At 43.9% G+C, this 17,976-nt stretch overlaps 1 protein-coding gene across 1 annotated transcript in view; it reads right to left on the bottom strand.

Moving 5' to 3' along the window:
* The window catches only part of TP53BP2 (tumor protein p53 binding protein 2), a gene marked incomplete in the record, with an annotated part of 1,836,298 nt that overhangs the window by 45,898 nt on the left and 1,772,424 nt on the right, over nt 1-17,976 (bottom strand).

Consider the following 17,976-nt stretch of genomic DNA (forward strand, 5'->3'; position numbering starts at 1 on the left):
GCACTACTTCATTGCTATATATATATTATATACACAAAAACGAAAAAATAGGAAAGGCACTCAAAGTAACCAGAAACACAGTAAATAGTGCCAAAAGTGTGTGAAGAAACGAACGAGGATGAATTCCAAAGTAGATTTAATCCAAAACAATGTGTTTTATGCTTATGTGCAAGTACTGAGTGTTTTGTGTGGAGATACTGCATTTTTTGGGATTAAATCTACTTTGGAATTCATCCTCGTTCGTTTCTTCACACACTTTTGGCACTATTTACTGTGTTTTATATTACACACACATGTTTATATATATATATATATATATATATATATATATATATACATACACACACACACACACACATACAGTGGATATAACAAGTGTACACACCTCTGTTAAAATGCCAGGTTTTTGTGATATAAAAAATGAGAACACAATAAATCATTTCAAAACTTTTCCCACCTTTAAATGTGACCTACAACCTGTACAATTCAATTGCAAAACAAACATATCTGTTAGGGGGAAAAAATAAAAAAAAGTGCAATAAGCTGGTTGCACAAGTGTGCACACCCTTAAACTAATACTTTGCTGTAATTAAATCAAAAAGTGTTTCAACATTCAGTCTTCTTGGGTAGGAGTCTATTAGCATGGCACATCTTGACTTGGCAATAATTGCCCAGTCTTCCTTGAAAAAGCGCTCCAAATCTGTCAGATTGCGAGGGTATCTCTTGCACACAAACTCTCTTAAGGTCATCCCACAGATTTTCTATTGGATTTAGGTCTGGGCTCTGGCTGGGCCATTCCAAAACTTTAATTTTCTTCTGGTGAAGCCATTCTTTTGTTGATTTGGATTGTATGCTTGGGGTCACTGTCATGCTGAATAGTGAAATTCCACTTCATCTTCAGCTTTCTACTAGACGTCTGAAAGTTTTGGGCCAAAAGTGACTGGTATTTGGAACTGTTCATAATTCCCTCCACCTTGACTAAAGCCCCAGTTCCAGCTGAAGAAAAGCAACCCCAAAGCAGGATACTGCCACCACCATGCTTCACCGTGTGGATGGTGTTCTTTTGGTGATGTGAAGTGTTGTTTTTGCGACAAACATACCTTTTGGAATTGTGGCCGAAAAGTTCAACCTTGGTCTCATCAGACCATAACATTTAGTTATGTACTTACCATAACTTTAGATGTTTGGGATCCATCTCGCCTACATTCTGTACTGATGGGCTCGGAGCCGATCCCTCGGCTCCGATTCAGCACGCTATGCTATAGAGCGAGGCCTCTTATTGGCTGAGCTATTTCTTATCCCAGGATGCACCACCACTAATCCCCCAGATCTTGTTTGTCCGCATTCATGCACACATGCACAACTTGTTTATATAACATTGTTAGATGTTTCAAGATGAAACAACAGGATTCGGACTTTCTGATATCCTCTGATCTCCAAGGAAGGGGGAAGGAGGGTGGGTTATTGGGAATGTAGGCGAGATGGATCCCAAACATCTAAAGTTATGGTAAGTACATAACTAAAAGATGTTATGTGATCCTATCTCGCCTACATTCTGTACTGATGGGACAGCGTCCCTAGCACCTAAATCCTGGGTGGCTCATTGGAAAACACTCCTGAGCACTGTGGAACCAAATGAATCTCGTCCTCTAGATGCCACATCCAATTTGTAGCGGGAAATGAAAGTGTGCGGGGAAGACCATGTAGCCGCAGCACAAATGTCACTAATGGCAAGCTTAGAATGAAATGCTACCGAAGTAGCCATAGCCCTTGTAGAATGAGCTTTGACAGAGGTGGTAAGCTCTTTATTAGAATAAGAATAAGCTTGAGTAATACAGTCCCTGATCCATTTGGCAACAGTGACTTTTGTGACGGCTTTGCCCAATTTATTGTCCGCAAAGGATACAAATAACTGATCTGTTTTCCTTGTTTGTTTGGTCCTATCTAAATAAAAACACAACTGCCTGTGGACATCTAACGTGTGGAATATGAATTCCGCTTTGTTAGAATACTTCGGAAAGAAGACTGGAAGTTCTAATGATTGTTGTAGGCAGAAACTGGAACAAACTTTAGGGACAAAAGATGGATTTGGCCTGAGAGATACTCTGTCTTTGTGAAAAACCAAGTACGGAGGTTTTACAGACAAAGCTTGAAGCTCTGAGACCCTTCTGGCAGAAGTAATCGCCACCAGAAAGGCAGTCTTCCACGATAGAAATTTTAAATCACATGTCGCTGCCGGTTCGAAGGGGAAGGAAGTTAAGGCAGAACACCACATTGAGATCCCATGGAGGAGCAGGATGAGAAATCGGAGGTCTTAAAAGCGCAGCACCTTTCAAGAAGGTCTTACACAATCTGTTGCTCATTAAAGGTGGGTTAATAGATTCGTGAAAATTGGAAATAGCTGCCAATTGAACCTTGATGGTAGAGACTGAAGAGCCTTGATTGAAAAGAGAAGTTAGAAATTTCAGTACTTCTGAAACAGGAATGGTGATGGGATCCAGGCCCCGGAGTTGAGCCCAAATAGCAAATCTTTTCCATTTGCTAGAATACAATTTCTTTGTAGCAGACTTGTGGGCCGAAGATAAAATGTGTACAACTTCTGGATCCAATGTATGACTCCTGACTATAGTCGGAAGAGGAGGAGCCAAGCAGTCAATTTTAAGGTGTGTAGGGACTGGTGGAATAGTCCCGACTGATGAACCAATAGGTCTGGGATCTGATCCAGGAACCATGGGCCTTCCAGTGCATATTTCCGAAGATAGGGGAACCATACCTGACGAGGCCAGTAAGGAGCAACTAAGATCATTTTGCTCCCCAAGAGAGATGCCTTTTGGATCACCCTGGGAAGGAGAGGAACTGGAGGGAAGGCATAAAGCAAGCCGTTGGGCCACGGACTGGCTAGTGCGTCCATAGGGCTCTTCCTTAGAGCCAGGGTGAGGGAGAAGAACTTTTTGCACTTCGCATTTAGTGGAGTCGCAAAGAGGTCGCAACACGGAACTCCCCATTTGCTGAAAATCTGATTTGCAACTGTAATGTTCAGAGACCATTTGTGAGGAGACAGGATGGTTCTGCTCAGTCTGTCGGCTATCACATTGGACTTGCCCGGGATATGAGTAGCCACTAGAAAGCGTTTGGTCGACACTGCCCATTCCCAAACTCTCATGGCCTCTCTGCAAAGAGGATAGGATCTGGTCCCTCCCTGTTTGTTCAGGTACCAGACAACTGACATGTTGTCTGAGTGAACGGCAATTACGCCCTGAGGGAGGTAATCGTGAAGGGCTTGAAGGGACAGAAGCACCGCCCTCATTTCTAGGATGTTGATATGAAGTAGGGTCTCTTCTGGGTGCCATTTGCCTTGGACTGACCTGTCCAGGGAATGCCCCCCCCACCCCATCTGGGAGGCGTCCGTGGTCAAAGTGTCTGCAGGAGGAGGTGGAACAAAGGGTCGTCCCTGATCCAAATTGGAGGGCACTAGCCACCAGCGAAGGTCCCGTTTGCAGGTTTCCGTGATCCATATGAGGTGACTGAGAGGGAGTTCCTGAAAGGACCACTGAGCTGAAAGAAGCCACTGGAGAATTCTCATGTGCAACCTTGCCAGGGGAACTAGAAGAACCGTGGCAGACATGGATCCCAATAGCTGCAGGACCATTCTGGCTGGGGCTTTGGATCTGGGAAGTAAGGCTCGAACTTGAGCCTGTATGGTTTGTATCCTTTCTGTAGGAAGATAGACCCGCATTCGGTTTGAGTCTATCTCTACTCCGATGAATCTTATGCGTTGAGATGGCAGCAACACAGACTTTGGCCAATTGAAGGTGATTCCAAGGGAATTGCCCAGTGATATCGTGGCTTGTAGGCTCCGCAATAGTAGATGCTTGGAGGTGGCAGTTAGGAGCCAGTCGTCTAGATACGGAAACACCTGGAATCCTAGACTTCTCAGGTGAGCAGTCACTACCGCCAAACATTTGGTGAACACCCTGGGGCTGTGGTGAGACCAAAGGGCAGCGCACGGAACTGAAAATGACTGCCTCCTAGGCTGAAGCGCAGATGTCTCCTGGACGCTTGATGTACCAAGATATGGTAATAAGCATCCTTGAGATCTATGGAGCACATCCAAACACCTTTCTCCAGCAATGGGAGAATGGTTTGTAGGGTGACCATTCGGAACTTGGACTTTTTTACTGAACGGTTTAGAATACTGAGATCCAAAATGGGCCTCAAGTCCCCGGTCTTTTTTGGCACCAAAAAGAATCTTGAGTAAGTCCCTAATCCGATCTGGTCTGCGGGTACCGGTTGGATGACTCCCTTTTTGCAGCAGCTTTGAAACTTCTGAGGCTGCAGTTTCCCGTTGACTGGGTGGTGGGTCCGGGATTTTTTTGGATTGAGGTGGGGAGTGAGAGAAAGGGATGGCATAACCTCCGGCGATAATTCGAAGCACCCATCGGTCCTGAGTGATACCTTCCCAGGCTTTTAGGTGCCTCAAAAAACGACCCCCGACTGGCTCCGGAGCTGCACAGTCAGGCAACCCCTCAGGGACTGTGAAAGGCTGAAGAGCCACGAAAGGACTCGCGGTCTCCAGTGTTGCGAGGGCCTCTGCCGCCTCTGGGACGGCGTCTTCCAGAAGAATTTCCCCCTCCCCTGCCTCTGGAAGGGGGATCGTCCTGCTGTAAGGGGTAAGCCTTCTGAGATCTACAGAACCACATTTTCCCTCCTCCTTTAGCCTTGGGGTAAGGCCGAAAGGGAGTGGAAAATCGTGCCCCTACGGCAGTCAAAGTCTTACCTTCTTGCTCGCAGCGGGTCAGTGTGTCCTTTACCTTGGGTCCAAACAAGGAGGACCCATCAAAGGCCGGCAAAGGAAGACTTAAAGGCATACGCAAAATGACACAGGCGGAGCCAGGCTGGTCTCCGTAGAGCAATGCCTGTACTGCCGCTTACTCCCTTCGGCCGCATAAGAAATGAGCCTCATGGACGAGTTTGAAATGGACGACAGTGTAGCCAGCTGAGAGCCAACCGTCTGGGCCAGCTCCTCAGGCAGGTTACCCAAGACGGTATTGGAAAGTTCTTTAATCAGATTCCTCTGAAATCTGGTAAAGTGCGTGAGATAGTTCAAGGATCTTAATGTAAAGGCCGCTGAACTTAGGGTGCGCTTACACTGCATCGATCCATGCTCCTAGACTCCTTATTAGGAGGATGGATGGACGAAGCCTCTGCTACATCTTGCTGGGTAGCAGATGCCACCACCAAAGCATCTACAGCCACACCTTTAGTCAGGAACTCTTTTTCCGGGGGTGCTGAGAGGAATTTATTAGGACGAGCAGGCACCGGTTCCACAGAGTCTGGGTGTTCCCACGCCCTTCGACAGATCAAGTCCAAGAGCTCGTCAAAGGGCGGAGACACCCAGGAGGCGGAGGGCTGAGCCCCGAAGGCCTTAAGGAACACCGACTCATCAGCAGAAGGGGGTTTGGATTGCCAGCCGCCTCATTGTTTAAGGGCTTCCAGGATGTCTGCAAAGGAGACATCATCTGAGGACGACTTAGGGGACCCCTCTGCATCATCGAGATCAGTGTCTGATGTAAGAGACTCATCAGGGGAGTCAACGTGCTTCCTCTTGCACGATCTTTTCCTGGGGGGTTCTTCCGAAGAAGCTTCGGAAGGACCTCCAGGAGGGGGGGAAACCCCAGTGGGGGTGACCTCAGGCCCCGGGGCTCCGCTGTCTAAGGACAGGGGGACTGCCAAAGACCCAGTCTCGGTATGCAGGGAAGGAGCTGGGGAGACCGTGGAGGTAGCCAAAGATGATTTGGCTAACGCACTCCTCATAGCCCTGAAGGCGGGACCACCAGAATCCTGGGAGGGTCCCACCTCCGTGGCCACGACGGTAGATGGAACTCCCGCAGCCGACGCACCGAGAGGAAGGCTTGGGACCGAAAACATCAGTCCCGAAGCGTCCCCCCCAGGGCCGACAGAAGAAGTCCGAGTACCGAACTCCGACTCAAGTGCCGGAGTTGGAGTAAGGGTCGGGCCCGACCCTAAAACCTCCATAGGTTCCACCAGCACAGGCTCCAACGGTGCCGAGGCTGTTGAAGGAGGAACCAAAGTAGCAGGGTGGACCATCGGCTCCGAAGCCGAATGGGCTGGAGCCGAAACTAACTTTGAAACACCGGAGACTGGAAGAGTCTTAGGAGCACCCTGTCGATGTCCGAATCAGACATCTTGGAGGATCTAGATGACACCAATCGGGTCCGAACCGATGTCTCCATCGGCTCCATAGGACTAGGGGACCAGCTCCGACTGGACTGTATTACAATTTCCCTCGGTGCCGATGAGGACTTTGGCGCCGAAGGGGAAGAGTCTGAGCCGGCAACCCTTATCGGCTCCAATTTCAGTGGAGCCGATGAAGGTGACCCGCCTCTCGATGCCCCAGTCCTCGGCTCTGAAATCAGGGGGGTCGAGACTGGAGGCATCGAGGCAGACCGTTCCGCCCTCGGCCCCGAAGTCCGTGGAGCCGATGGAGAAGCCTGCCTAGGTTTTTTGGCAGTCAGTTCCGACAGACTGGTCGGAGCCGACGCTTTTTTCTTTTTTGAAGGAGAGGAAGAGGAAGATAAAGCCTCCTCGAAGGATGGCTTAATCAAGCCTTTTAGAATTAATTTGTTCTTCCTCTCCTGGAGGACTCTTGATGAAAAGGCGTGACACACGCTACATGACTCTTGTAGGTGCTTGGCGCCTAAACAATAAACGCACGAGGAGTGGTTGTCCGTTATGGACATTTTATAACCACATCTCGCGCACTTTTTAAACCCAGAGGGTCTATGCTCCTTAGACATTGTAACAAACCTCTATAATAATATAGACAAAAAACTAACAAGTTTTAAGTTCAGAAAATATTAATTTTTTTTTTTTTTTTTAAAACAAACAATACAGTACTAGTACGCACAGAAAAAGAAGGTCAAGACCCTCTAACTTAAGCAGGTACTTGACACACAAATAACACTAGAAATAGAAAAAATAGGGGAAGGCCCCTCTAACTTAAACGGGAAACCTTCCCTTAACGAAAAAACACAAATTCCTCAACAAATTTAGTCTAAAACACTCGTATCACAACAATAGCTGTTAAAACAGCTTTTGGTTCAAAAATAAGCAAATTCCTGACAGGAAAAGCCTGAATAAAACAGTACTTAGCCCAGCCAAGTTTGAGACCACGTCCTAGCTTGTAAGCGGCAAACAAGATCTGGGGGATTAGTGGTGGTGCATCCTGGGATAAGAAATAGCTCAGCCAATATAAGAGGCCTCGCTCTATAGCATAGCGTGCGGAGTCGGAGCTGAGGGATCGGCTCCGAGCCCATCAGTACAGAATGTAGGCGAGATAGGATCACATAACATCACATTTTCCCAGATGCTTTTGCAAGACTTGATGTACTCTTTTGCAAATTTTACCAGGGCCTAGATGTTTTTCTGGGTAAGAAATGGCTTCTGTCTTGCAACCCTACCCATAGTGCAGACATATGGAGAATATGGGAGATTGTTGTCACATGTAGTACACAACTAGTACTTGCCAGAAATTCCTGCAGCTGCTTCAGTGTTACTGTAGTTCTCTTAGCAGCCTCCCTGACCAGTTTTCGTCTCATCTTTTCATCAATTTTGGAGGGACGTCCAGTTCTTTACAATGTCACTGTTGTCTCATACTTTCTTCACTTTTTGATGACTGTCTTCAGTGTGTTCCATGGTATATCCAATGCTGTGAAAATTTTTTTGTACCCTTCTCCTGACCAATACCTTTCAACAATGAGATCCCCTTGATGCTTTGTAAGCTCTTTGTGAACCATGGCTTTTGCTGTAGCAGGCAACTGAGTAAATGTCAGGAAAATCCTACTAAGACAGCTGAACTTTATTTGGGGTTAATCAGTCTCTTTAACTGATGGCAGGTGTGTACGGAAGAAGACTGAATGCTGTAATTAAATCAAAAGGTGCTTTAACAAACTATTAGTTTAATGGTGTGCACACTTACGCAGCCAGCTTATTGTACTTTTTTATTTTTTTATATTTTTCCGCTAACAGATTTGTTTGTTTTTCAATTGAATTGTACAGGTTATAGGTCACATTAAAGGTGGGAAAAGTTTTGAAATAATTTATTGTGGTCTTATTTTTTTACATTACAAAAACCTGGCATTTTAACAGGGGTCTGTACACTTTTTATATCCTGTGTGTACACACACACACACACTTATATTGCATTAAACTGTTACTAGAGTTCATTTCAAATCAGCACCAAGAGCCATGCAAAGCTCAACATCAAACTGTATGTTTACATCAAATGACAAAGCGCGCGCGCGCACACACACACACACACACACACACACACAAATTACCTTTCTTACGTCCATGTGCATACAGCAACTCCAAAAACAAACAAAACACCTCAAACTTGCTACCATTATCGTTTGGCATTCGGACTCCATTCTTTATTTCCCTTACATACAGTGGTTTGGTTTACCACAAGCAACAAACTCCAAAAACAAACAAAAGTAGAAATGAGAAAGACAGGTAATATTTTGTTTTTTGGTATGTTAATGAGATGGTACTTTTTTTTCCCCTGATGCCACCCTGGGAAGAAAGGAAGGATTTGTGTGTAGTCAGACTTTGTCCTTGTGAAACACAAAGTAATGCATGGAAGAGGAGAGAGAATGCAACTCTTCTGGTCAAGGTAATGGCTACTAGAACTAAGGTCTTCCAAGAGAGAAATTTCAAAGAAGTGGAAGATGTTGGCTCAAAAGGCAACTTTGTCAATGATACAAAAATAAAAAAAAACTGAGATCTTAAGGAGGAACCACCTGGAGTCAGTACCATGGTGAAAGTTGGAGGTTGCAGCTAACTGCACTCTGATGGCCAAAAAGCTGGAACCTGAAGAAAGCAGTAGTGAAAGAAAAAGTAATACCTCTGGAATAGATGCATTAGAAAGGTCTATACCCTGAGCAGTTGCCCAAGATGAAAAACATTTTCATTTGCTACAGTATATGGAGTACACTCTGGGCTGCAGAAAGAATCTGCACCACATTATGAGAAAAAGAAGGGTCTCAAGCTTTTATTGGAACTGGGGAAACCAGAAGCTTAACGTGAAGTTGAGATGAACCAGGTGAGGCAACCAGAAGGGGTGAAAAAAAAAAAAAAAAGAGGCAGATCCTGCTAGGAATCCAATAGCCACAGAGACTCCCTGATGTTGAGGCTTCACTAGCGTGAAGACGTTTTGCCTGTTTCAATAAGGACCACTGTGGCTTTGCATCTGATTGTCTTCTGTATGAATCTAGACATTAGGGTAAGTGGAGGAAATGCATAAAATAGACAGGACAGACACTGAGTAGACTGTCTCTCGAGGACTGCCCCTTTGGTGGAGGATCAGGAGATGTACTTGTTGCACTTGGTGTTGTCTGGGGAGGTGAAAAGATTGCAAGGACAGCCCCAGTGATGAAGAATGTGAGACGCCACTGCTGGATTAAGAGACCACAAGTGAGACAAAAAAATGGGTCTGTCGAGCCTTAGGGCAAGGCAGATAGTCTTCCCGGGAAACTGCAGGCTTATCAGTAAGTAATGAGGAAGCACTCATCCACTTCCCACAGTCTCATGGCTTCTAGGCATAAGGGATAGTACCTTGTTCCTTCCTGCTTGTTGATGTACCAAATCACAGTCATACTGTCAAGTTTGTATAGAAATTACCTGTGGGGCCAAGAACTCATGTAGTGCCTACAACACAAGGAGGACTGCTCATCTCCAGGATGCAGATGTGAAGGGTGGCCTCCTTCTGTGCCCATGTACCCTGGACCATCTTACCTGGTAATGCCTCTCACACTCTAAGGAGGAGGCATCTGTAGTTAACCACCATTATGGGAACTGGGGTTACAAATTGTCTTCCTATAAGAACTTGGGGGAAGTTAACCATCAGCATAGCTGAACTCTGCAAACTGGTTGAATATCATGCGGGCAGAAAGAATCTGTTACCTACAATCGTTATGCTCTTCAGTAGCCACTACAGTATTCTCATATGGAATCAAGCAAATATACCATCAGTATGGAAGAAACCATCAGTCCTCTTGACGAACTAGGACTGCTGGTGGAGGTGAAACCTGAAAAAGGCTTTGGCAGGAATGCCTCAAGATCTGAACCCTTTCTGAAGGAAGGAAAGCAAATACTTGTAGTTGTGTACAGGTAGCATTCTATGAAATGAATGACTTGAGTTAGTTGCAGACTGGATTGTTTGTAGTTTACAGAGGTGCCCAAAGCAGACATAACTGAAGCAAATAGTCTCTGGCCTTGCCTAGAGATTATTTTGAGGTGGCAGTAAGGTGCTGATCATTTAGACATGGAAACAAGGAAATCCCTTGTAGCTTCAAGACAGTACTACCTCTATGCAGTTAGTGAACACTTGAGGGTGGGGGGAGCAAAGGCTATGAACTGAAAATGACAGACTTCCATTCTGGAAACCTTGGTTATTTTGATGTAAAGATAAGCCTCCTGAAGATCAAATGTACACATTCATTTGTATGCTTGTAGACAAGCCAAAACTGGTCACACTGAGTTCATTCTGAAGGAAGTTTTCCTTTCATACTTGTTGAATTTGCTTAGTTCCAAGTTTAGCCTCAAGGTCCTTGTTTTTCTTCAGAACCAAAAAGAATCTGAAATAAAAACCTGACCCTGTCTGATCCTGTGGGATCACCTGGATGGATATTTTATCTAAAAGAGAGAAAATTGTTCTTCTGGACATTTTGTTCTTGAAGGGTAGCATGTCTTGGACTGGTCGACGGGGTATAGGAGGAGAATGAGAAAAAGGAATTGTACAGACTCTGGATAATATCTTTCTTACTTAAGCATCCTGAGTGATGGCCATCCATGCAGGAGAGAAGAGGGAGCAGATGACCCCTGAATTCCTCCAAAGGGGAAAAGGGCAACCCTTCAGGGATAGCTAGGCTATCACAGAGAGGCAGACAATATCCCTTTTTTGCAGGCCTGCCTGACCTGTGGATCTGCGTCCACTGAAGGAGCTACTTCTGCCACTGTCTCCCCTTTCAGAATTGGATATGAAGGGCTGACACCAGGACTTTGGTCCAAACCTCTATGGTTTAAATTTTCCTGCTGCAACACCATTTTTGAGTCTCATATTTAACTACTACAACAGACAGTATCTTTCCATCCTGTTTACACCTCTACATCTTCTCTTTAAACTACAGACCAAACAAGGAAAATCTATCATATGGGGCCATTCATAACATACACTTTAAAGTTGTCTATGAAGTCACAAAGGTGAAGGCAGGCATGAAGCCTCATTGGAATGCCTGTATCTGCCATTCTCACTGTTCTATTGCCTGCATTATGCATAAGCCACATCAAGAGGTTGGTGATACTAAACATGGTGCCCAAGGTGGTCTCTAGCTGCTTCCAAGAGTCAGTTGTGGGTGGTCTTTTCCAAGAGGTTAGTGTTTGCTTGGTTAAGGTCTCTCTGATAAAGGTTCATATAGGTTGTATAGTTTACAACCCTGTGAGCAAAAGTGCCTGAAGTATGCTTTCCCTTCCCCAATCCTGTCCATCACCGTAGACTCTGCTGGGTGGATAGTCAGTTGCTGTGTCCTCTCTGTCAGCTCGGTTTAGTTGCCACTGTCACAACAATGGAATCAACTAGGGGACCCTTGACTAAAACTCTGTCTGTCCTGGGGGGAGGGTCTTAGTATCTTGTCTGGCATTCTAGGAACACTTTCAGGGGCATTAGGTCCCTGCTGTCTTCTCCTAGCCTCCAGATTAATAAGGAATTCTGGCAAAGGTACCACCCAAAATGTACAGAGCAATAAATGCCTCAAGAAGGTCCTTCTCATCCTTAGTCCATAGTCCAGGATCCCCTTTGTTGCATTACATCTAGGCTCTCACTGAAATAGAGGTCTTCCAGAGGGGACTAAAGGAGCCTTCTGAATCACCAGAGTCTGAATCCCCTAAAGAATCTGTCACTTTGGATACAATGTGCCTCCTTTTGCATGTCGTTTTTTTGGAACATCAGGCGGTGGTGAGCGAATCCTCAGAAGGCTGACACTGCAACTGAGCAGACGTCTTGAGGCCATTCTATGGACTCTCAGAACTGGCACCAAGGTTTTATTTTCAGTGTCAGCTCCACCCTGGGACACCCTTCTGTCTCTGCCCAGTTATGCTTCACATGGTCACAGAAGCTATAAGCCTCCCCCCATAACTTCATAAGCTGATCTTACATGCAGTAGATCCAAATAACCCCGATAGAGTACCAGAGTTACTTCTTCCAAGGAATAACTAGGTGGCACTGAGGGGGGGTGTATCCCTAAAATGGAGAAGTGTACCATTTAAAAATATACCTTTGATGTGGTACCAAAAGTCTAATCCACTTGAAGGGCATCTGTAATAACTCACTGGAGTCACACAATTAACTTTCAGTTCTGGAATTAAGTTCTTCTTGCTCATAATAGCAACTTAGTGAAGTCTGACTCTATGACCTCAAGAACTTTAGCAAACTAGGCCTGACCGTCCATACCTGCTTCTTTAAGCTTTTGTGAATTCATATTCATTACTTTGGCAATATTGTTTAGCCATATTAACCTTTACTGCCTCCTCCTTTTTTCCTTCAGTCTTACCACCATCAATGCATTCTTCAGTGTGTCCAGTTTTTGTATTTTGTGAATGCAGTATCTGTATTTTAGTTTACTGTCAGACCTTTCAGTGGACAGTGTGGACCAGTATTGCACAGAAGGACAAAGAGGACGTCTGCACTGGGCAAAAAGCTTTTGGGGGTGCAGTAACTGCATTCATTTAAACAGCCACAGATGATACAGCTGCTTAAATGAATTCATTCAGTTATATGTATTGTGAGTGCACATTTGTAACTGTAGCAAGGAATTACTATAAAAGACCTGCCACAGTTAAAGAACAAGAGGGAGCTCTTTTGTTGTCCTCTCTCAACTTTGAAGGACTCTCTTAATATTTTCAGTCCTAAACTTTGGATGTTCTTTTTTTTTTTTTTTTTTTTTTTTATGAAGGCTCGTTTGGGTACTGCTCAGGGTGCAACTGACCCAAATACATTTCTGGTCTGGATTTATTTCCCTAAATTGTACTGACTCAAAACCTTCTTGCAGTCTACAGGGCTCTCAAACACTTTTATTCAGTATCACAGTTCAACAGCATTACTTTTCAGTGCACAGGCTTATGTACTTGTCCAACTCTCACAGTTTCTGGGAAAACCTTTGGCTGTGTGTACCTTTTTTGACAATGTGATGCTTTTGCTCTTTAAACTCTTATCCTAATTCAACACAGCAATCCTCCCACAATGCAAGTGTCTTTTAATTTCATGGCTGCAGTCCCCATCAGCAGAAACCTTTGAGCTTAGAAAATTTAAATTTGTCACCGTATTACCTTCTGTCCCACTTTCCTAGGGGCAGTTCCCCTTTAAGTAGTTGTGTCTGACAAAAATTGTAAAAATGGCAAATGTCCTGAGATTTTAGGGACAACATTATTATATTATTTGTTGTAATAGTTAAATGAAAACAGTTATTCTGTATCTAAAATAATAAAAAAGAAACAGAATAGAATAAGTAAATAAAATGCTAACAAAAATAAGCTTTTATTTGGGCAAAAAAAAAAAGTTCTAACCTTTGTACTGACCGTGGGTATGTGTCGGCCTGTAAAAGCTGATGTTTGTACCAAAAATGTCCCACTTTGGCCATTTGAAAAGGTGGCAACCCTAGTCACCGTCATCATTTGTTCCCCACCTAATTACAAAGAACTGATAGGGCTAGCTGGCACATTTTAGTTTTTTTTTAATTATACAAATCACACCAGCTTTTGCACTTTCTGCTTTCACCTTCATCAACAGGCTTTTCAACTCTCTCTATCCCTCATTTTCAGCCTGTTGCCATTATCTGCATATCTGAGGTTAACATTTCTTCTGGGAACATCTGCTTCATTTACCCCAACATTTTACGAGTTACATTTAGCACATACATTAAATAAGTAGAGTGATAACTTACAGCCTTGATCCACTCAGTTATTCTACGTTCAGCTCTATAGAAACTTCTTGATCTGCATACAGGCAAGTTGACCCGGTATCCGCATTTCTCACAGAGCTTGCCAAATTTTGCTATACTTTTCACAATCAAATGCTTCAGAGCATTCAGCAAAGGGAAAGTAAATATTTTTCTTGGAACTCATTTGCTTTCTCTGTTAATCAGCAAATGTTGGCAACCTGATCTGTGCTACCAATACCTCTTCTAAAACCACTTTGTGCATCTGGCAGTTCTCTGTTTACATATTGGTGGCATTTAGATTTTGAGATCTTAAGTATTACCTTGCTGGCATATAAAACAAGAGCAATTGTTCGATAATTTGAGCACTCTTTTACAACTGCCCTCTTTTGGACAGGAATATAAACCTTTTCTAATCCCATTGTCCTATCACTGATATGCCTTCTAAACCAACTGACAAATTATAAGCAATACTGCAACAGCATAATTTTATAATATTTTCAGGTATTCAGATGAAATACCATCACTTCTTGCAGCCTTCTTCTTAGCAAGACTTTCTAGGGTTCATTTGACTTCTGTTCCAGAGCCAGATAACTTGGAGGGTGATGTTACCAGTGATGTTATGATCCCTTCATACATAATTCTGTAAACTCCGACCACCTCTTCTTAATATCTTCTACTACATCCTCCATCTTTAGCTTTTTATATCATTCCTATTTTTATATGGATGTTTCACTTAATGCTCACATTTTTCTTGAAAAGATATACAGAAGATAAGTACTAATGCTAGATCCATACTGTCCAATTTACATCCACTTCAAACATCAACTCAGCGCCGATCTCAAAGCTTAGTTCCAGAGCAAGCTTACCTCTATAATAATAAAAATCTATATGTACGGATTCTATACACACACACACATATATATATATATATATATATATATATATATATAGTGCCTGGGAGAAGGAAAAGACCTTTGTAGAGGAAATTCAAATTCACTAATTTGAAAGGATATATATCAGTCTAGTGAGACTATGCACAGGCAGGGAAGAGTCTCCATTCAATCATCTAGAAGGACAGGTGATAATTTGGAATGGGGAAGGAGGGAGTTTGAAGCAGAAAAAATCAGACAACATGGATCTATCGTTATGGTAAATATGTAACTTTCATATCCAATGTTGTCTATTTTCGTCCAAACGTGGGACAGAATTCCAAGCTGTCAAACTGGGTGGTGTCAGGGAAGGTCATTCTTCAGTACAGTAGAACCAAAAGATGAATGTGATCTTGACTGCGTGTCCAGCTTACAGTAGGACACAAAGGTGTGTACCGTTGCCCACATGGCTGCTGTACATATACCATCAATTGATAACCATCTGTTGAAGGCTGTAGTAGTAGCAACTTTTCTTGTCGAATGTGATTCAGGTTTACTTGCTATAGGCAAATTATTTCTATGACTTACATAGGAAATGCAATCTGAGAGGCATCTCGACAGGGCCACTTTAGAAACTACTTTACCTAGTTTTGGCTTAGAAAAGGAAATTAATACTTGATCATCCTTTCTGAAGTCCTTTATCCTGTGAATATAGAATCTTGAGTTGTCTGTGAACATCTACCAAATGCAGGAGGTATTATTCCTTGTTTGAGTATCTTGGAAAGAAAACAGGAAGATACATGGATTGATTTAAATTAGTATCGGATGCCACCTTAGTAATAAATGGTGCATTAGCTTTATGGGAGACCCTTCCCGTCCTTGTGGATAATCAGATATGGGGGCTTAAATGAGACAGATTGCAGTTCTGAGATTCATCTGGCTGATATCACTGTGACTAGAAAAATGGTTGTCCAGGAAAGAAATTTCAAAGCGACTGTATTAACAGGTTCAAAGGGAAGTTGAGTCAAAGCTTGTAGTAGAATGGTGATGTCCCACAGGAGATGCTGGGGCAGATTTAACAGAAATGTACCTTTAAGAAAGCTTTTGAAATTTTGAAGGATGCAATGGATGTATCGTTAATTCCAACATAAAACTTGGAAAGAGCCACCAACTGAACCTTTACAGCTGCAAAAAGTACAGTTGTGTACACCTACCATAAATGTAGATGTTAGAGTGTCTTCACTGTTGCAGTCATGACTGTAGGGTTCTCCCCTGCCGGCAGGCAGTCCTCGGTCGGCCAGAATCCCAAAGTCTTGGTCCGGCGTCGGCTGTTCAACCATGCTCCCTGACGTCAGAGCGCCAGGAGTACAAAGCTGACAGCCGACGCCATCTTCTCCAGTTTTTCTTGCCCCAGATGTCAGGAGTCCCAAAATGAGAAAGGTCCCATATCCTTTGCAAATACACCTCAGAAGAATGGTGAAAAAAGGAACCACACAAAAGTAAAAATAAGAGGGGACAGGAGGGAGGGAAGCAACAGTGAAGACACTCGAACATCTACATTTATGGTAGGTGTACACAACTGTACTATGTTCATCGTGTTTCACTGTTGCAGTCATGACTGTAGGGTAGAATCCCAAAGCTGAAAGAAAGGGAGGTGGTCATAAAGTGGAAGGGGCGGCTAAAAGGCCCTGCAAGACTGCAGAGGCAAAGCCTGCTCTAGACTTAGAGTAGAGAGGTAGATTGTAGTGCTTAGAAAAAGTATGCACTGAACTCCAAGTTGCAGCTTCCAAAATGTCTTTGGTATGAACTCCCCTGAGGAAGGCCGCAGAAGTGGCAGCAGCTCTGGTGGAATGAGTCCGTATACTCCCTGGGATTTGCTTTCCATGGTGTGAATAACAAAATCTGACTCCATGAGCAATCCACTTAGAAATGGTCTGTTTTGAAATGGCTTTACCTTGGGAACTTGAAGCAGAAGAAACAAACAATTGTTCTGATTTTCTGATGTCCTTGGTTCTGTCCAGGTAAAAATGTAGTTGTCTGTGTACATCCAAGGAATGTAAGATCCTTTCCCCTTTATTTTGAGGAGTGGGGAAAAAGTTGGCAAGTGGATAGTTTGATTTAAAGCCACTTTGAGGACTCTGAAACTCTCCTGGCAGAGGTTAGGGCTAACAGGATGGCTGTCTTCCAAGATAAAAACTTGATGTCAGAAGAGGCAGCAGGCTCAAAAGGAGGCAAGGTTAGTTTTTCCAAAACATAATTGAGATCCCAAGCAGGAATGGGAGGAGATCTAGGAGGTCTTAAGTTCTTAGCTCCTCTGAGAAACTGTCTCATGAGCTGGTGGGAAAAGATTGGAGGGTCTGTATTATAATGAGCAGAAATAGCAGAGGCATGTATCTTAATGGAAGAGAAAGAGAGACCCTTATGTAAGAGATCTGTCAAGTAAAGTAAAATTAAAGGAATGTTCGGAAGAAGAGGATCAGAATCCTGAGCCTGCATCCAGGAACATAACTTTCCATTTTCCTGCATAAGATTTTCTAGTGCTAGGATGTCTGGCTTCTAAAATGACATCCATAACCTGCTTGGGTAGGAAAGAAGAAATCAAAGGCCCTGGATTAACCAGGCCGCCACGCTGAGAGTTCTGACATGAGAGTGTAGAACCTGACCCTGATGTTGGGACAGAAGGTTCGGAGACTGAGGTAAAACCCAAGGGGGCTCCAGACATAGGTTTTTTAGAGTTGGGTACCAAAACTGTCGAGGCCAATTTGGGGCCAGCAAGATTATCATCTTGGGCTTGTCCTGTTTTATCTTTAATAATACCCGTGGAAGAAGAGGAAGAGGTGGAAAGGCATATCCCGAGAGGTTCCTCCAACTGAATGATAGGGCATCCACTTTCCAAGCTTCTTTGTGGAAAGTCCTGGTGCAAAAATTCTGTAGTTGATGATTGAGATGGGATGCAAAGAGGTCTATGTGAGGACATCCCCAGACTGCTGTTATCCTGAATATTTCGGTGTCCAGCATCCACTCGTGTGGATCCGAAAGGTTTCTGCTCAGACTGTCTGCCAGGAAGTTTTGCTTCCCTGGTAGAAACTGAG

This window comes from Protopterus annectens, chromosome 1.part2 (assembly GCF_019279795.1).
Source record: "Protopterus annectens isolate FY-2018-M chromosome 1.part2, PAN1.0, whole genome shotgun sequence".
Taxonomy (NCBI): Eukaryota; Metazoa; Chordata; order Ceratodontiformes; family Protopteridae; genus Protopterus; species Protopterus annectens.